We start from the raw sequence: 10,196 nt of genomic DNA, 5'->3' as shown, positions 1-10,196 counted from the left end.
CAATCCCCTGTACCCCAGCCCATCCCAAGCACACCTACAAACCAGCAGGCACACAAGTCAACACCCAAAAGTAGCTCAAGCAAACATAGGCACCACACACACCACAGGCACTCACACAAGCATCACACCCATACAGACACAGCAACATCCACTGTCTCCACTGTGTCCCCCTCCTCCTCTTCTCCCTCCTCCCTCCCAGTCTCGTCTACACACACACCTGCATGCACCACATCTACAGGCACTAGGACTCGCACCAGGACACCCAGCACCACACGCCTCTCACCTGCACTCACCACCTCCACTGCCATTTACACGTCCCCTGTGTCCTCTCCCAGTGTGTCAGTGACGCCCCCTCCTAAAGTACACAAACTCCGGCAATCACTCACCCAACATCCATCCACCTCACGACAGCCTCCAATACCTGCACCCAAAACACCTAAAGTGACACCTCCTACAACCACCTCCTCTACCTCCACTCCCAGACCCCCTCCAGCTACCCATCCCAGTGTCTGTCAGAAACTGTCCCTATGTCAAATTGACCTGTTTGCCCCCACCTCCCCCCCTCCAGTTCATCAGTCCCGTCGTAGCGCCTCAGCCAAAAAGCCTCCAGTGCCAGTGGTGCGTGTTCCAGGTTTTTGGAGTGCACCGTCCACCAGGGCAGGCAGTAGGACCCAGAGCCAAGGCACTGGCAGCCCACCCCCTGTAAAGGCTCCAAAATTGGAGAGTGGACGACGGGACCGTGTCAAGACTCCTGGTGGGACAACAACTGAAATGGGATCGAAGGCGATTGGTGAGTCAGCTGTAACTCCAAAGAAGGTGGGGAAGGTCCCGAGGAAGTCTGCCCAGCCTGTTGTGAGTGTCACGGCGGAGAAGTGCGCCATCATTTCCGGCGGTCGAGACACAACCGCCAGCACCGTCGTTACTGGTCAGGAGACCACCGCCAGAGTCACAGCCCAAGAGGGCTCAAGTATCGTCACTGGTCAGGAGACCACTGCCAGAGTCACAGCCCAGGAGGGCTCAAGTATCGTCACTGGTCAGGAGACCACCGCCAGAGTCACAGCCCAGGAGGGCCCAAGTATCGTTACTGGTCAGGAGACCACCGCCAGAGTCACAGCCCAGGAGGGCTCAAGTATCGTCACTGGTCAGGAGACCACCGCCAGAGTCACAGCCCAGGAGGGCCCAAGTATCGTCACTGGTTCAGAGACCACCGACAGAGTCACAGACCAGGAGGGCTCAAGTATCGTTACTGGTCAGGATACCACCGCCAGAGTCACAGCCCAGGAGGGCCCAAGTATCGTTACTGGTCAGGAGACCACCGCCAGAGTCACAGCCCAGGAGGGCCCAAGTATCGTTACTGGTCAGGAGACCACCGCCAGAGTCACAGCCCAGGAGGGCTCAAGTATCGTCACTGGTCAGGAGACCACCGCCAGAGTCACAGCCCAGGAGGGCCCAAGTATCGTCACTGGTCCGGAGACCACCACCAGAGTCACAGCCCAGGAGGGCTCAAGTTCGTTACTGGTCAGGAGACCACTGCCAGAGTCACAGCCCAGGAGGGCCCAAGTATCGTTACTGGTCAGGAGACCACCGCCAGAGTCACAGCCCAGGAGGGCTCAAGTATCGTCACTGGTCCAGAGACCACCGCCAAAGAGTCACAGCCCAGGAGGGCTCAAGTATCGTTACTGGTCAGGAGACCACCGCCAGAGTCACAGCCCAGGAGGGCTCAAGTATCGTTACTGGTCAGGAGACCACCGCCACCGCCAGAGTCACAGCCCAGGAGGGACCAGGATCCCACAGCCCCGCTGGGCAATGATGGAACTTTAAGCCACACACCAATGTCCAGTGTGGAGATCGTCATGCCACACACCAATGTCAGTATCCGAACCGCCATGTCAAAGCACCGCTGAACAGGGCCAAGACCGCCATGGTGAAGAGCGCAGAACAGGGCAAAGACTGCCATGGCTAAGCATCGCTGAACAGGGCAAAGACCGCCATGTTAAAGCACTGCTGAACAGGGCCAAGACCGCCATGTCAAAGCACCTCTGAACAGGGCCAAGACCGCCATGGTGAAGACCGCTGAGCAGGGCAAAGACTGCCATGGATAAGCATTGCTGAAAAGGGCAAAGACCGCCATGTCAAAGCACCGCTGAACAGGGCCAAGACCGCCATGGTGAAGACCGCTGAACAGGGCAAAGACTGCCATGTCAAAGCATCGCTGAACAGGGCCAAGACTGCCATGTCAAAGCACCGCTGAACAGGGCCAAGACCATCATGTCAAAGCACCGCTGAACAGGGCCAAGACCGCCATGGTGAAGACCGCTGAACAGGGCAAAGACTGCCATGGCTAAGCATTGCTGAACAGGGCAAAGACCGCCATGTCAAAGCACCGCTGAACAGGGCCAAGACCGCTATGGTGAAGACCGCTGAACAGGGCAAAGACTGCCATGGTGAAGACCGCTGAACAAGGCAAACACCATGTGGGTATGAATAGTCCGCCACATCAGGCATCCATATCCTATGTGCAGCTGGGACAGTGACAGGACATGAACTTTCACAGGGAGACTCATCCTGTCTGGGCACCAGTCCCACCCAGTACCAGTGGAGAACTGCAGATACTTGCGAAAATGTAGCTTTGCTTTCCCCAGGATGGTCTAGTGGGCAACCCACCCACTGTAAAGACTTGTGAGACTGTGGCTTGCACTCCCCAGGATGTAACAGTGGGGAAACCACCCACTTGAGAGACTTGTGAGACTGTGGCTTTCCACTCCCCAGGATGTAACAGTGGGCAACCCACCCACTGTAAAGACTTGTGAGACTGTGGCTTTGCACTCCCCAGGATGTAACAGTGGGCAACCCACCCACTGTAAAGACTTGTGAGACTGTGGCTTTGCACTCCCCAGGATACATCAATGGGCATGGAGGCCCGTCGTGGATCTGGCTTCGCATTCATCTGGCTGAGGTGCCCCCCCTTCCTTTCCCCCTGAGGTGCCTGTAGTGTTTCTATCTGATGCCCCAGCAGTGTTCTCTCGGATTTTGGTCAGGTATCTATTGTGGGCCTCGTCCATGCATTTTTGGACTGTTGGTGCACGGACATTGTTGTGTACATATCTGCACTACTTCTTGTATTGTATATTTAAATATGATAGATTTCGAAATATATCAGTATTTTTTTGTATGACATGTATATTGGCACATTACAATGTTTGACCGCAATTCACTTTGTCTTAGCATTCTTCCTGGGGGATTGTGGGTTGTTAATGTGATATTTTTGAATGCATTGGTGTGTATGTTGTGATATGCGAGGGTGGGGGTGTTTGGTGGGTGTCCCCCTAACTTTTGCCTCCCCCCTCCCCCGTGTCATAGATGCAGTACTCACCGGTATCTTCTGTGCCTACGTCGCTGTTGGTCGTAGAGGAGCAGAAAGACAAAGGCAGGTAGGATTTGGAGTTCCGGCTCCATGGAGTCGTCGTTTGCTCGTGGAGTGTGTTAAGGTGAGCGTTTGCCCATAGCAAAAGCTGTTTCTGCCGTGTTTTTATCCACGGAGAATCCGCCCCGGAAAAGGTGGCGGATTGGCCTGTCATGATAGTGTGGGCGGTACATTGTCTCCCGTCTGTCTGTTGGCGGTGACCGCTGCGCTGTTTGTCTGTACCGCCGTGGCGGGCGATGTGTTAAAGTGGCTGTCTTTGTTGACGGTTTCCGCCAGGGTCGTGATTCCCTTTTTTTGTCCGCCGGCCTGTTTGCGGTATTTCCGCAGCTTTAACACCGTCCGCCAGGGTTGTAATGACCCCCTTAGTAATTAACTGATGAGATGAGCACATGCTTGCCGTTCACTCAACTTTCTATGCTTTTTTACGTGCTTCAGACTATCGACAACCATACAAAGAGTTGTTTAGTATTACTTTCTATGGTTTCTTACCACCCTGGTATACATCAAGTCACGGACAGTTGTGGCATTTGCTCTCCACCATGTTTTTGTTCTACTCAAATAGAATTTTCATTTCTAATCACGTCCCTATATTCTAGAGGGTGTTTCACTTGCTATCTAAATTTTAGCCATGATTGGATATGGATAATGCTCTCCCGGAGTTCTTTGGGGATTTACTTGCTCATACTCAGTTATTACTTATAACAACTAGGGATAACTAAAACGCATACTGGATTACCTTCTAGTATGCTACATTTCATTCCGTGGGGTATTTATTTTTCATCCCTAACTAGTTGGGCCACATCTGATACACATCGACTCTTACAATGTTCTTCCCTGTTTTTAACAGATAAGGGACTTATCATGGTCCTATGAATCATGACGTACTATGAGCAGTTGGAATATTGGACCTTGCCTATCTGGGCAACAATACAGAACGGACAACTACTAGACCACAAATTTGACGAATGTCTATACACTTTTCTTTAACACAGGTACTTTTATAAGTGCTCCATTTGTCAATATTGCAGACTTGATTTTATCTTTTTTGGCTCAACATGGATCATCTATTCATAAAGCCCTTTCATCACTTTTTCCTATGCAAGATTACTAACCCACTGTTACATCATCTATTGTAGCTGTACTAGATCACTGTTCTTTTACTTTGGGTATGGTTCTATACACACCCTCGGCATGCCTGACATGAAAATGTATTTCACTACCTAGTTGTATGATTCACCTGATGGTGGCACTACTTTCTTCCTTATAAACTAGGGATTATTGGCACTGTATAAATCTATGCATGATGCACAACATCACTTGAAAGAAACATATTCATTTTGACTTGCACAGCATTTTTGGCATGTCCATACATTTTAACTGTTTTCTCCTATAAGTATATGCATCCATCTTTTTGCAGCCTTGAAAAAGTCACTGTGTGACAAAGCACGTGTTAGCTGGATTTTTGTAGCGGATCACTACGGGCTGTTATGGTATGTATTATAAGCACATGGACTACATGTATTGTACCATACTAAAGGATTGTGTTTCCAACAGTTCAACAGGAATGAACTGAGCTTTAAGGAACTTCCCTTGATGCTAATAAACCTATGAGGTTACAAGGAGAGAGTAAAAGACTTCGCTTCAACCCTATTTTTCATCAAAGACTGTTTTTAGTATTGCCATTTATTCAGTGGATCACTTAACCTGCTGTATTCTTGGGTTTGAGTGATGTGGTCCTTACCTAATACTGATATTTTGTGTATTGTTGTGATACAAACATTTTTTGTCTTGTGGTAGTAGGCGATTAGGCCACATAGCACTACCACCATACTACTCTATCTTTACTGTTAGACACTTGTGGGAAGCCCATGTGTGTTACTATTACTACCAATTCTTATTTATGTTCATGTATTTGATATTGTGTATACCTATGGTCATTAGTGGATACATTAGGATGTTGCGGCATTCGGAGATCCATTGGTGGAAGTTTCATGCTGAGATGTTTGGGCCTGTGGTGTGGGGAGGTGGTGATTTGCTGAGGGTGTTGATGAGCTTCTGAGTGTGAGTTCATATATCCACATGTAATGATGCAAATATGTGTATGTGATGACTATTAGTAAATCCTGGTGGAAATCCAAAAAGGTGTTGATAATTACTGAATTGTAAGTCAACTATGTACATTCACTACCATTATTGTATTGTAGTATACATCCGAGCATATCCTAAGGATTCATGAATAATCATTCAAATATCACGCGTAACACATTATGCATTGAAATATGGCATACGGCGCATTATGAGTATTTATCATAACAACCTTGTTCATGAAAGATGTTACTTAGTACAAATTTGCTATGTTCATAAAAAGTTAGTGTCCAAAGGAAAACAAAAACAGATTGGGAAACACAAGTCAAAAAGCAACCTGTTTCATGCTTGTTGAATCTGGCACAATTTCCTCAATGATGGTTAGAGATTATAGTTTGAAGGGCTTTCTATGAAATACAGTGCATGTACGTAGTGATCAAAACAAAACTAGTGAAGTCCCTGTTTGGTTGATGTGATTTCCTAACAGTGCATTTTATCTGTAACCAATCCAGTGGTTGCATTTTGTTTATCAACAGTAGATCAATTACGTCAAAATGTAACAACTGGACATGGCAGGTCCTTTGGAGTCAACATTTACTTGACCATTCTTTTTATTTTATTTAGGGGAGAAAAGGGCATCAACCTGCTCAGACATTCACTACAGTTAGGCAAAGCAGATGGCAGAGTGAACACTCCTGACTTCTAATGCACCTACGAAGAACCCCTACAAGACTGTTATTTCTTCAAAATGGTACAGAGGTCACACATTGTTTGCTTTCACAATGGCTTGTTGAAAGTCACAAACCTTTAATGTTATTGTTCTAAGGTCATGGTAAAAGTTATAATTTTAGAAGGCCCTCAGTTACTATATGTTATATGGTTGTGTGTCAGAATATCATTGGAAAAAATATCTTCAGTCAGAAATATAGCGTCCTAAATATAATTTACAAGAATACTGCACTTTAGGTTGTAGAATTGTTATTATTTAACGCCGAAGCAGCACTACTTCTGCAAACAATATATACAAAATGATATTTCAGTTAGACAATATATTGGTTACAATATTTTGGTACCATACCATGTCATGGAGGACAGGAAAACCCAGCTGTTACTTTTTTGTACCAAAATTATCATGATTAGGTCAGTTTCAGGGAGAAGGTTGTCTATGTAAGAATAAACATTATGTAGTAGACAATTGATGGAGAGTTAGTCAATAGTTTACATACCTCCTAATGCCTTTCTTAGGATCACCACCCACTCTGATGTGCCATCTGTAGTCTAGACGTGCCATCTTTTTTACTTTGCAAGCTTATTCTGCTTGTGTCTATTTACAACAGCATATACCGTCAGCACTGTATTAGGGTAGGTACACACCTTAGTCATGACATAGTAACATAGGGGTAAATAATGGGGTCTTGTGCTCATACTTCATATATTTATCAACCTGTTTCAGAGCTTCATTCAGACCCCCAGAATACCTGGTGCCTTCTCCAGGGCCTTATATGTTCTACATATCCAACTAATTGTCATTAGGTTGGCAATGGATACAATATTTGACTGTTCATCCTCAGTTCCAGTGAAAACTCTAGCAATGGGAAAAGACAGTAAGGTACAGGATAGAAAGAATACATCTTCTCAAGAATACTCTCAAGAACAATAGCGCTCCCCTCATATATATTGTACACAGTACAAAATAAAGCAGCCTCGTAGCAGAAAACCTTTGACTTAAACAAATCTAAGTCTATTTATTCTGCTATGGGACAATCAGATAATATCATGACACCTGTCTTCACTTTTCTATTAATGACTGCAAAGCATAAACAGAAGTCTTGATCTCACAAACACATGTGCATTTAACTCCAGCATAAAATATGCTTTGTACAATACACATGCCAAGAAATGGATTATTCATTTGGGAGGTTGGTACTCCTAGCAACTCAAAAACCGAGTCTGGTTGAGGCAAAACGTTCTGTTGAAAGAATGTATGCTCAGTCCTTATTAGCTATGGCACAAGCTGCAGGCAGTTCGTAAAGAAGACAACACAATAAAATTCCCAGTTTAGAAATTTTTTGAAAAAGCTAATGATCAAAAAGACAACAAAATCCTTAAAATACGTAAAAGGGACAGGAGATAGGAATTTGTAAATGTTAGGGCAAGAAATGGCTAGAAAAATAAAGCAATTAAAAGAGTTTACCTTTCAAAGACAATGGCTCTCATTACAACCCTACCACCAAATTATGACCATGGCAGAAACAGTCCAGACAGGCAGCCACTTTACCACACCGACTGCCAAGGCGGAATCAACAGGCATCACGGCAGTAGCCACCTACAGCCACGCGGAAGTCAATGTTCGGCCCACTGTATTATGAGACAGGAAACCTCCACCTTTTCCGGGGCCGTACCAACAACATCAAAAGCCTAGCGGAAACACTGCACCGAAGGGAAATGACTCACCTGTCGGAAGAACCACGCCACCATGGAGCCCGAGCTGCACATATTCCCAATGCTGTTCTACGTCCTGCTCCACCACGAACACCAACAATGGCGAAGACAACCATGGTGAGTACAGCCGCCTAGCACACAGGGGAGGGAGGAAGACATGAGTGACACACACACACAACACGCACACCCCCACCCCAACACCATATACACAAGCACATGCAGTAACATAACATGTATACTCCGTACCCCTCAGGAATAATGCAAGGACAACACCAATAGATCAAAGTGAGTGTAAAAAGATAAATATAGTAGTAATACATGCATCCAAATCAAAAAGTATATACATATGTACAAATGAAGGGACACTGCCCAGTCCTCAATGTTCATGGGCCACAGGGTCCCATTACAAAGTCCAGGGACCCACTTGACTCCTGCAGCAACACAGAGAGAATACTGCAGGGGCATCAGGTCAAAAATAGGCAGGCACCTCAGGGGGATGGGAAATGGGGGGGCACCTCAGCCGGCAGATGGAACAACACCACTGGTCCTGGAGGGGGCAACATGCCCATTACTCTGTCCTGGGGAGTGCAAGGCCACAGTCTCTCAAGTGGGTGACTTGCCCACATGCTCTGGAGGGGGCATTGTGCCCTGTGATCTTCATCTTGGGGAGGATGGGGTGAGTGGATGGCTTCTCCACTAGTTCTGGAGGGGGCATCGTGCTTTGTGATCTTCATGCTGGGGAGGATGGGGTGAGTGGATGGCTTCTCCACTGGTTCTGGAGGGGACATCATGCCCTATGATACAGATCTTGGCGGAGTGCAAGGTCACAGTCTCTCAGCTGGGTGTCATACCCACAGGATTTTCAGGGGGCAGGCCGCACTGGATTTTCAGGGGGCAGGCCGCACAACCGCCTATGGAGGCAGGTCTACAGAATGTCCGCCAGCAGTGACGGCTGCTCAGTGGTGGCACTGGTGCTGCTGGTGGTTGTGGGGGGAAGCTCCTGCCCATCTCCTGCAGCCTCAGATTGCTGCCCACTGGTGCTGCTGGTGGTGGTGCTGGTGGCAGAGCTGGTGGTGGAGCTGATGGTAGTGGTGGGGGGAGGCTCCTGCCCATCTCCTGCAGCCTCGGATGGCTGCACCACCATGTTGGTGGTGTGGGCTCCGACTGAGTCCCAGCACCAGACCCCTTGTCCTTTCTGCCTGCTGGTGCAGGCCCCTTGCCCTTCCTGGTAGCAGCTGGGGATGGTTCCTTGCTGCTTTTGGCAGCAGATGGTGGTGGCTCCTTGCCCTTCCTGGCAGCATTTTCCATGTGGCTGCCTGGTGCCCGGGATCCTTTCCACCATGAGTTGCTGTGGACATTATTGGGCCTGTGGACTGAGTGGCTGAGGTGCTTGGCTAGGTTTTAACCACCCTGGCTTGATGTGAAGGACGGGGGAGGCGGGGTAGGGAAGAGGTCAACGGTTGTGAGGAAAAGCTTCTTAGGGACATTAGGGCGGGAAGAGGGAGATGGTTTGGGAGTGGAGGAGAGGGAGTGGTGGTAGGAAGTGTCAGTCTGCTGTGTTTGGGTGCAGGTACATGGGCTAGATCAGTGGTTCCCAACCTGTGGTCCGGGGACCCATGGGGATCCATGAAGCTTCCTCAGGGGGTCCCCGACTGCTTAGAAAATGAACTAATATTAACAGATTAGGTGCCCAGCTTTCAGTAATGACTCAGTGAAGGGGTCCCCGGTTTCAATAATGATTCGGTGGGGGTCCCTGGGTTCCAGTAATGATGGAGTGGGGGTCCACAGAAGTCGAAAGGTTGGGAACCACTGGGCTAGATGCTGTTGTGAGGTGGATGGCTGTTGGGTGTCTGAGTGCTTGTGTTTGTGTACTTTGGGAGAAGGGAGCACAGACACAGTGGGAGAGGACACATGGGACGTGTGCATGGATGTGTGGGTGGTGACTGCCAGTGAGGTGTGTGCTCTGATAGGTGTTCTGGTGATGGAGGTAGTGGAGGTAGTGGATGAGGATGTAGTGCATGCAGGTGTGAGTGTAGACGCAACTGGGAGGGAGGTGGACAACGAGGAGAAGGGGGACACGGTGGAGGCAGTGGATGTTGGTATGTCCGCATCTGGATGGTGTTTGTGTGAGTGCCTGTGGGATGAAGTGTGGTGCCTGTGTTTGCCTGTGCCACTCTTGTGTGTTGTCCTGTGTACATGCTCGTCTGCCTGTATGCTTGGAATAGGTTGGGGTTGAGGGGAATGG

Source organism: Pleurodeles waltl, chromosome 10 (genome assembly GCF_031143425.1).
Source record: "Pleurodeles waltl isolate 20211129_DDA chromosome 10, aPleWal1.hap1.20221129, whole genome shotgun sequence".
NCBI classification, from domain to species: Eukaryota; Metazoa; Chordata; class Amphibia; order Caudata; family Salamandridae; genus Pleurodeles; species Pleurodeles waltl.
The sequence above is the reverse complement of the archived record's forward strand: the minus strand, read 5'-3'. Positions refer to the sequence as shown.